This window comes from Natator depressus, chromosome 9 (assembly GCF_965152275.1).
Source record: "Natator depressus isolate rNatDep1 chromosome 9, rNatDep2.hap1, whole genome shotgun sequence".
Classification (NCBI taxonomy): domain Eukaryota; kingdom Metazoa; phylum Chordata; order Testudines; family Cheloniidae; genus Natator; species Natator depressus.
In genome coordinates, this window is record NC_134242.1 from 28,768,225 (window position 1) to 28,777,255 (window position 9,031).

Genomic DNA, 9,031 nt, shown 5'->3' on the forward strand with positions numbered 1-9,031 from the left:
GATAAGGTTGATGGCTTGCAAGGATGTTCTTGTGTAATGTTTACTCTCCATTATCTCAGCTGTGTGTTGCACATGAACAGACTATAAAGCAACCACTGGCAAGTCAGCACTACACAAGAATTTCTTTCTTTCCCCCTTTTGACTGGCTTGTAGTGTTAAAAAATTAATTATTTTAAAAACAAAAGTCTGGAAAGTTCAAAAACATTTGCTGCCATTTTCTATGCAAATTCTTTCGCTCTCCTTACATTATAATATCTGCATGTGGCTTTTTGACCACTACTAACCATAAGCAGTCTTCTACTGTTCATGTTAGTATCCCCTGTCTTTTCTTTTTAAAACCTCCGATGCAGTGTCTAATACTGCACATCTCATATCAGCCATGCAAATTCTGGTGAACAAAAACCTAAAAAAAAGACACTTGCAAATGATTTTATAACAGTATGGGGAAGCAGCTTCTAAGCTAATCAATATCAAACTGCAAACCAAACAAAACTACTCAGAAACATCTGGTGCAGTTGTACAGGTGTTGGACAATCCCTGATGATTTCTTAGGAATATATTAATGATCTGGATGAGGACTTTCTGTCAAGGAAACTCATTCTATGATGCATTCCTCCTAAAAGTTTATATAACAGTATACAGTTTTCATAAATAAAATGTAGAGAACGGTGGTTAAAATGATGGCTGTGCCAGGATATTGCTGATAACTTGGCTAATGCGCTGTTCATGTACATTTGATGCAATTTTCATATTTTAATCTTAAATAGAACCTGAAATGACAATTATGAAAAGACAAAATAGATACCACCAGCAGCTGTAATTGCTATCTATGCTGCTCAAGGATAGGCAAAAGACACAGTAAATCAATATTAAGTTCTCCACATATGCAGGTATCACAACAAGGACATCATATAACATCATTATAAGCAAATCCTAATACAATTTGGACAGTTCTTTCAGAGAATACAGGATGAACATAGAATGTGTGAATCTAACTAGTTCTCTGCAGTGTCAGCTGGTGTCTTAAGGAAAAAGAAATGTCTGACTCTTTAAAAGCATAGTGATCTTTCTATACATTGAATGTATGTGAGGGGGGAAAACAATTTTCAAATATTTTTTCTTAAGTGAATATACATTATTGGCTTTACTAAATAGAATTTATGCAGTTTTCTTTTTATCCTTCTAATGTAATGGAACTATAAGACATTAACGGGTTAAATGATAGAGGCTACTTATAAAATGGTAAACTAAAATGCCTCTTATTGCTAATTAAACCAACCATTTAAATGACATGTTATATTTGGATCATTTGGGCCTGAGTGCTCAAACTTTGTCTTATTAAACAATTCCTTATTAAAAATATATATTCTGGCACTAAAGAAATTGTGCAAGACTTTCAGAAAATCAAGGACAAATAATATCACAATGCAGCTTGCATATAGGGTTTGTTGTAAGTAAAATGGAATGAAATATGAAATTGTAGAATGCAGGCAAGATCTGCATGCCAGCAAAACTTAAAGGAGGCAAAATCATTGGACTCAAGTAATATACCAAATATGGACCACTCCCCACTGCAAAAAAAGGAAGTAAAACCTGCTGATGTATGGAATCTTTATATAAAAAATAAAAAATCCTGGGGCTTTTTTTAAACTACACTATGGCTTCAAAAAATAATGCTTATTAAAGCATACAAGAGGAACAGGTCTGACTTGAACTCTAGCCTTATGAGCACATTTTATATGACTGTTTACTTTTCTTTTTAATGGGGAACACAGTAACCCACAGCACCATCTGATATATACTCTATGTTGCCACTGATATGTTTTCTTTTGAAATGAACATGTTCAGAAATATCAAATTCAATCTTTCATACTCATCTTTTAAAAATATTAAAGCTGCATTCACAAAGCACAAGCAATACCTGCAAATGATTTTTTTAAAAACCTTTCTTTGTTTAAAACAACATATTTTCACATTTACTTCTCCTTTTGTCTTCTAGGGTAAGGCTGACTAATGCCAGTCATATGTACAGTAGCTTTCTCTAAGAACTGAGCCTCGCTTTGCATTTAGACATGTTCATATTGAATTTTGATATTATATAATAAAAAGGGAAGCGATGGAACAATTTAATAATATTTTTGCCATTTTGTTTAATAATGGTATAAATAATACTATACATTTAAATGGGTTTTGCAATGTATTTGTTTACACAGGAACAGAAATAATAATCTCTCAGTAACATTCTATCAAATGGTCCATCAATCAAAAGAGTCCATCATTAGAATCAAAGTATCTTCTGTTGGTGAGAACTAAAAAACAAAACAAAACAAAAAATGGATTGTGGCATTGAATCCATGATTCTTGGGTTATTATACAGTAACTCCAGGCTGTAGTTCCTCTTATGTTACAGGTTAGTCTCCCTTGGATATTTTCTTCCAGTTATACTCTTAAATATATGTGTGGATCCCAGATATTCCCATGGTTTTTGTTTAGATTAATGTAAGACCCTTGTTCCTCACTGGAAATACTTACTATTCAGTAAAAATATTCTATACATTTACTTTAAAACACTAAATTTGAATCTGTATGCATACCCACACAGATTTGCCCAACATCAAAATATATACTAAAATAACTACTTGTATTCTTTAATCACTTCAGATGCAGTTCAGCAAAATTAAGTTTTTTCAAAACATACCAGGAGATTGCATTTTACATATCATGCTATTTGAAATTGTGACTCCACACTGTAGATATGTTGCAATCCCCCTTATGGGAATCACACATATAAATGAACTCTCCTTATAATGAAGTAGAGTGACAGTCCTGATTTGTTTCAATAGTTTGCAATGTATTCATTGCAATTCTGACAACAACGCAGGTTATACTGAAGCTCTACTCCATAAAGTTCTGCAGAAAAAAACATGAATTTATTGTAAGAAGATAATACCATATATTTTAAAACAGAAATCATTTTCTTCCACAGAGTGAAGATGTAGCTTGAATATGGAAACGTTTGTACATTATCCAAAAGCTTTTGATTGCAAAGTTGTCTGCACAACTGTGGATATAACTCTGGGAACTTAGGGCCTATTAACTAACCATAACATCTCTCCAGCCTTTATATTACCTTAAGTTGTTTTTTGTTGTTGTTGTTGTTGTTGCATTTGTCACCTTAAAAAGCAAATTCTTACTTTGCCTTATTTACTAGCCAGCAAAAACACTATCTCTCTTTTTCACACACTGTAAACGACAAGTGGGTAGAGCACCCCTCTTTTTCTGTGTCCTTTCTTCCTTTCAGCCAAAAAAAAAAAAAAAGTGAGATAGAGGAGAGGATTGATCCTAGAACTGTTAGGGATTTGGGGTCTGTTCTCTTCCCGAAAATGAGGAAAAATCAGATTAAATATTTGACCCTGTTTTAATGTATTTGGACAGGAGCAGAAGTTCATTTTAAAGCATCCCTGTTTGGGATTCTCTTGAGCTTTTTAGACTCCCTAGGATTACCTGCAAGAGAGCTGGGACTTCATTTCTACTGTAAACATGCTTACATTTCAGGACAAACATAACAACAGTAACAAACAGCCCTACTATGTCTCATACCCTAAGTGTGGGCAAGTGTTCAGTTTACCAAAGCTGTCCGTAGAAATGGATTCAAAACATGGCCAAAATTTAAATAAATTATATAGGGTATATATATTGGGGGGAAAGAGATTTGTGTGTGTGTGTGGTAAAGGAGGAATGAGGTGCTGTTTATCTCACCATAGCTTACCACTCTGTCTCTCTTTGGATAATAATCATAGGACCCAGATGCTAAGACTAAGTGATATTTTTCCACAAGCAGCTTCTGTCTCCTTGACAGCTTTGTAGGCAGTTGTGTTGGTAGCTCTGGATATGCCTCTGGCTCTCTTATGTGGTTTTACTCTTGATGGGCTGCCGAGGCTGCCCTGTGCTGCTAGATGCCATTTTCCTCTGTCAGCACGTGGGCTCTTTGGAGCTTTATACTGTGCAAATCCCTTCTGAAAAGGGTAGATGGACTTTTCTAAGGGAAAAAAACAGAGTCCATCTTCCTGGCTGTTGTAGATATTAACTGCATTACTAGTTCAGGTATTCAGGAAAACTTAATCCATTTTGCAGTTTTCTCATTTAGCTTCTTTCTCCCCAGAGGTTTAATTTTTGCCACAAATTAACCGTGAAGGTACAATCCAAAGAATTTTGCTTCTAGTTTGTACCCATTATTTTACTGTCATTTATTTTCTGTTACTGTATTATGTTTCCATTAACTTACTTTGTCCTTCTCATTTAACATATTAATATTATGGTATGAGGATACCATAAAGCAAACGTGGTATCTCATATATCAATATGTAATTAATGAAGTAAGAGTTCTATACTTTGGGCATTAATTGTGGATTCATTCCCAGTATGTTTCTAGACTGGATCATATTTCATATTCAATTTATATTTAAAAGTAACTTATTTGTAAACAGTTCTGCATATCCTGTTTCCAGAGCATGATCATGAAAAAGTATTTTTAAATGTTATTCTTTCCAATAGGTATATATGTCCTATATAGCCCACATACTATATTTCCCTTGCATATTTAATATTTTCTGGGACCAGATAGAGAAATTTTTCCTTACAAGTGTAAAAGTGATTTATAGTTAAGACCCTTGGGCTTTTTTTAAAAAATAATAAATTAGGAAATAGCTTTATATATAAACATTTTCTAGGCTGATCTCCCTCTTCAGCACAGTGCATTCAAATTCATTTACAGGTGTGTTGAAAAAAAACAAAACATGTTTTAAATAGTGATTAAATTTCTCTTTGTGGCTGCATAGCTTCCAAATTATTAATTCTAGATTTTCATTATAATAAGTGAATTGCATATCTGTCAGAGGATCATGACGGAAATGCAGGAAATGCTATCCTAGCTTCATCCATGAAAACAGGTCTCCAGGTCATTTGTATGGCAGTCCCTTGTGGAATTCTCCATGAGGTTTCCAGCCTGTCTGATACCAAAAATGCACAAGGGCACTTGTTAGACTGTAATTATGAGTTCACTTTCTAATTACCGTAGCAAACAGAATTATTTCATGGAAGTTCATTTAACATTAAAAATGTATTGACTGGTGGCTCACAATCTAGTAACTTTTTAAAATAGAGCTAGTGAAGTCAATGTAAAAAACAAACAAAAATAACCCCCAAAACTAAAACAACTTTAAAAAAATCAACCAATTTAAATGTTCTCCTTGCACCTTCACTAGGTCATTCTGTCTCTTCCAGGAAATTACTACATTCCAGAGATTCCACTATGAAATGCACTCAATCAATATTCTTAAAACTGTTTTATTATTATTTATTATTAGGCTGGCATCAAAGGCCTGCATGGGTTGCTGAACATCTGGATTGATACGTAGTATTTGTATTGACCTTTGTCGGAACGGCTGGTGCCACAAGGGTCTAGAGGAAGACAAAGACCTTGACTAAAAGAATTGGTCATGTAATGATACAAACACATTTCTAAGAAGCAAACAAACTCCAGAGCCGTCAATAGGTGACCATTCCAAACATATACAACTATGTTACCTTATTTATGTTATCCTTCCCCGCAACCCAGTTTTGTCAGTTTTCACTCAATAAATTTAGGGCTTGATCCTGTGAAATCTTACTCTTATGACTGGTCCTCACTCATCCAAATACTTCCACTAACTCCAATAAAGCTGTTTGCATGAATAGTGACTACTCATGTGATCAGTGGTTTGCAGGATTGGATCTTAGAGTGTAAGCTCTTTAGGGAATAGATCATGTATTTTATTTGTTCAATAAAGTGGCATAGACATTTGTGGTGCTGCCGATGTAATAATTATAGGAATATTTTAGCTTCTGATCATATGTCAAAGTGTATATAAAACATTTAGGTTCATAGGAAACCACCTAAGAATTTTTTCTGGTAACATACAATATTTTGCATATTCAGTATATGTAGCTATTTAGCAAACTGTTGAAGGTACCATTCTTGGAATGACTTACAAACTCTGTAATATTTTTTGTGTGACATCTGGTAAATGACAGTAGCATATTATATTGTCTATTCACATGGCTACTGGCTCCTTCACTTTCCGAATTAAACTGGGTATCAGAGGGGTAGCCATGTTAGTCTGTACCCACAAAAACAACGAGGAGTTCGGTGGCACCTTAAAGACTAACAGATTTATTTGGGCAATAAGCTTTCGTGAAGAAGTGGGTTTTTTAACCACAAAAGCTTATGCCCAAATAAATCTGTAGGTCTTTAAGGTGCCACCGGCCTCCTCATTGTTTTAATTAAACTGATGAGATTTAACGGGTTTTTTTCCTGCTTCCCTTATTGCTTCAATAATGAAAGAGGCAGTTTTGTCTCTAAATAAACTGTAATACTGTAACTTGTGGTACTTTATAGTTACAGAGTAAAGCTTACATTGTACTTTCAAAGCCAGAAGAAATTTATAGCTGTTTCAGGCCCTGTTTGTCCCAGTAGGTGTCACTGCCGGGACTGCAAGGTGGCAACCTCAGGCCTACAGTGTATTTTTTTTTAAAGATGCTTGACAGTGTACATTAAATTAACTAGATGCCTAAATGACACCTCTTTCCCATCCCAAGGCAAGTTGTTCCAGTGGTTCATGCTCACTGTCAAAAATGTGCCCCTTATTTCTGGTCTTAATTTGTCTACCATCAGCTTTCAACCATTCAGATCTTGTTATGCCTTTTTCTGTTAGATTAAAGATATGTCTGTTTAACCCATCATTGTTCAGATAGGAAGTTTCAACACTTAAGGAAAACAGATAATCTCCAGTGAGTTACATCTTCTGTGGCTACTGGGTTGTTTTGATGCCCACAAGTGCTTCTACCCTGGCATATGGTTTGTACTAAATTTAAGAAACAAGAAGTCTATGCATTTAATTCTAAATATCTTAATGTTTCATGAACAAAATTTCTCACTCTTCAAATTTTGTTTTTAAAGAAGGAAATGCAATCTTATTTTGAGCTAGAACTGGTGATACTTTTATTAGCACAAAATACATGGTTGTTCATAATGTTAAATGCTACTTACAGGAACCCAAATGGAAGATTTTGAAGTTTTCCGTCTTTGTGTTGTCACCATGGAACCCTGCTTCTCCAGGTTTTCCATAACTTCTTTTTCTAGTGCTCTCAATTTAAGTTATTTGAGCTTTGATGTATGTTTTATTTGTGTTAGGAGAAATGCACCTATGAAATGCCATCTGCATGCAAAAATTCCATATTAGAATGGTTTTAATTCCCAAAGTTACATGGGGGTCCTGTGCACAAAGAAAAATGATTACTCATTCATTTTAGTCATATAATCTTAAAATACCTTAAAATGTCATGGGGCACATACATCACAGCTGGGATAAACCTTTATAGTCTCCTTACTTTAAAAAAAAAACAAATGTATACTGCATGTGATGGCTTAAGAAAAAAATCACAATTATTCTGTATTTTACGCAATATATTTATCAGTTATCTGTTCTGCATGCAACTTTAAGATAAAAGCTTGTCGTCATTTTACTACTTGCTTTTCTGAGTCACTTACAAATAAAAAATTGCACATAGTGAGACTGGCCAGTAGAGGCCTCTCTAGATTTGCCTTATGATGAAGAACTCTTAGAATGTGCCTTGAATCAGACGCAGTTAGCAAAACTACTTGAAAAGATTCTTTTGCATACAGGGGGAAAAAGATCACTCTTTAACGCCCTTTTAAGTTGCAAGATGTTGATTAATGTTGCCCTTTACATTAATGATGTTTCAAGTAAAAGAAAACAAATTTAAAATGGATAAATTCTATTGAGGATGCATTAATTAAACAGAGACTTTACCATATGCTGTGGCTGGAGTGCTTGCTGGCCTTTCTGTTGTTGTTACCTGTGTAAAATCCACCCCATCCTCTACATGAATGCCCAAGCTGAATAGCCATTTGAATGAAGGCTTTAGTTTGATTCGCCATACAAGGGGTACTGTGTCACTGTGTTTTCTTTCTAGGAGTCACTAAGTGATTTCTATATCTGTTGTCATGGTGACATAGCAAAGCAGGGGAAAATGGGGGCAACTTCAGGCTTTCTCTACACCCTCTGCACTAAGAACTAAGATGTTGTTAGCAGGCCTATAAACCATTGGGCTTTATCTGGGCCTTCTTTTTGTTCTCTGATTGTCAATAAAACTCATTTTAAGGGTAACAAGGACATCTAAATGTCATCTGTCACAGTGTTAGAGAGATTAAGTTTGTTTAGGAACTTGTGCTCGACAAAAGGCCACTATTTGTTCGGCAGATACAAAGCAGTGTTGGCTATCAGTGCTCTTGATTTAGAAGGAGGCCCCTAGAACATCTAGGAAAGATCAGCTCAGTTGCAGGTGATAGTGAGAGGTCTCTTGACATAACAGCATTTAAAACAACACCAAAATAAATATGGTTTTGAACTAAAAGCTATTTTATTGTGGGGAGAGAGGGTGCTTTCCATTTCCTTTGTAGACAGCACATTACTAACGTAGCCTCCCAGACCAGAGGTAAGAAAACAGCCATTGACAGCCATCGGCCTGTTTAAAAACATGACACCCACACCTGATAGTCCTTGAATGAATGATAAAAGAAGAGGGAAAAGAGGGTTTTTTTCCAGGGAAAATCCAACAATAATAGGTGCTGCATTAACTCAGCATTCACTCAATAATGAGGCTAAATGGAAAGTACAGATTAATGAAGACATTGGTGTTATTAAAATCAAATCCTCTGGTTCATATGCTTTTCTTAATAATGAACATTGTGGCTATTGGAGAGGAAGAACAGGATTTTTTTTCTATTAATTTGGCACACATCCCAGATCTCATTCAACCAGAACCTATCCAGTGCAAAATGCAACCCATGGCCTTTATGTTCCACAGTCTTTCCATTTTATATTTGTGTTAATCCAGAAAGAAGGCTTTTCTTTTATCAAATTAAAGAAAAGCAAAGGGTGATCTTTGAGCCTAGATATTAATTAAATAA

General features: G+C 34.9%; 1 long non-coding RNA gene across 1 annotated transcript; it reads right to left on the minus strand.

Annotated features, from left to right (window-relative positions):
* Positions 1-4,956: 4,956 nt before the first annotated feature.
* LOC141993942 (uncharacterized) lies at positions 4,957-7,955 on the minus strand. The gene is made up of 3 exons (XR_012640971.1): positions 7,872-7,955; positions 7,088-7,313; positions 4,957-5,009 (listed from the first exon to the last, which is right to left on the minus strand). It is a non-coding gene; the product is annotated as an uncharacterized LOC141993942 (long non-coding RNA).
* Positions 7,956-9,031: the final 1,076 nt, after the last annotated feature.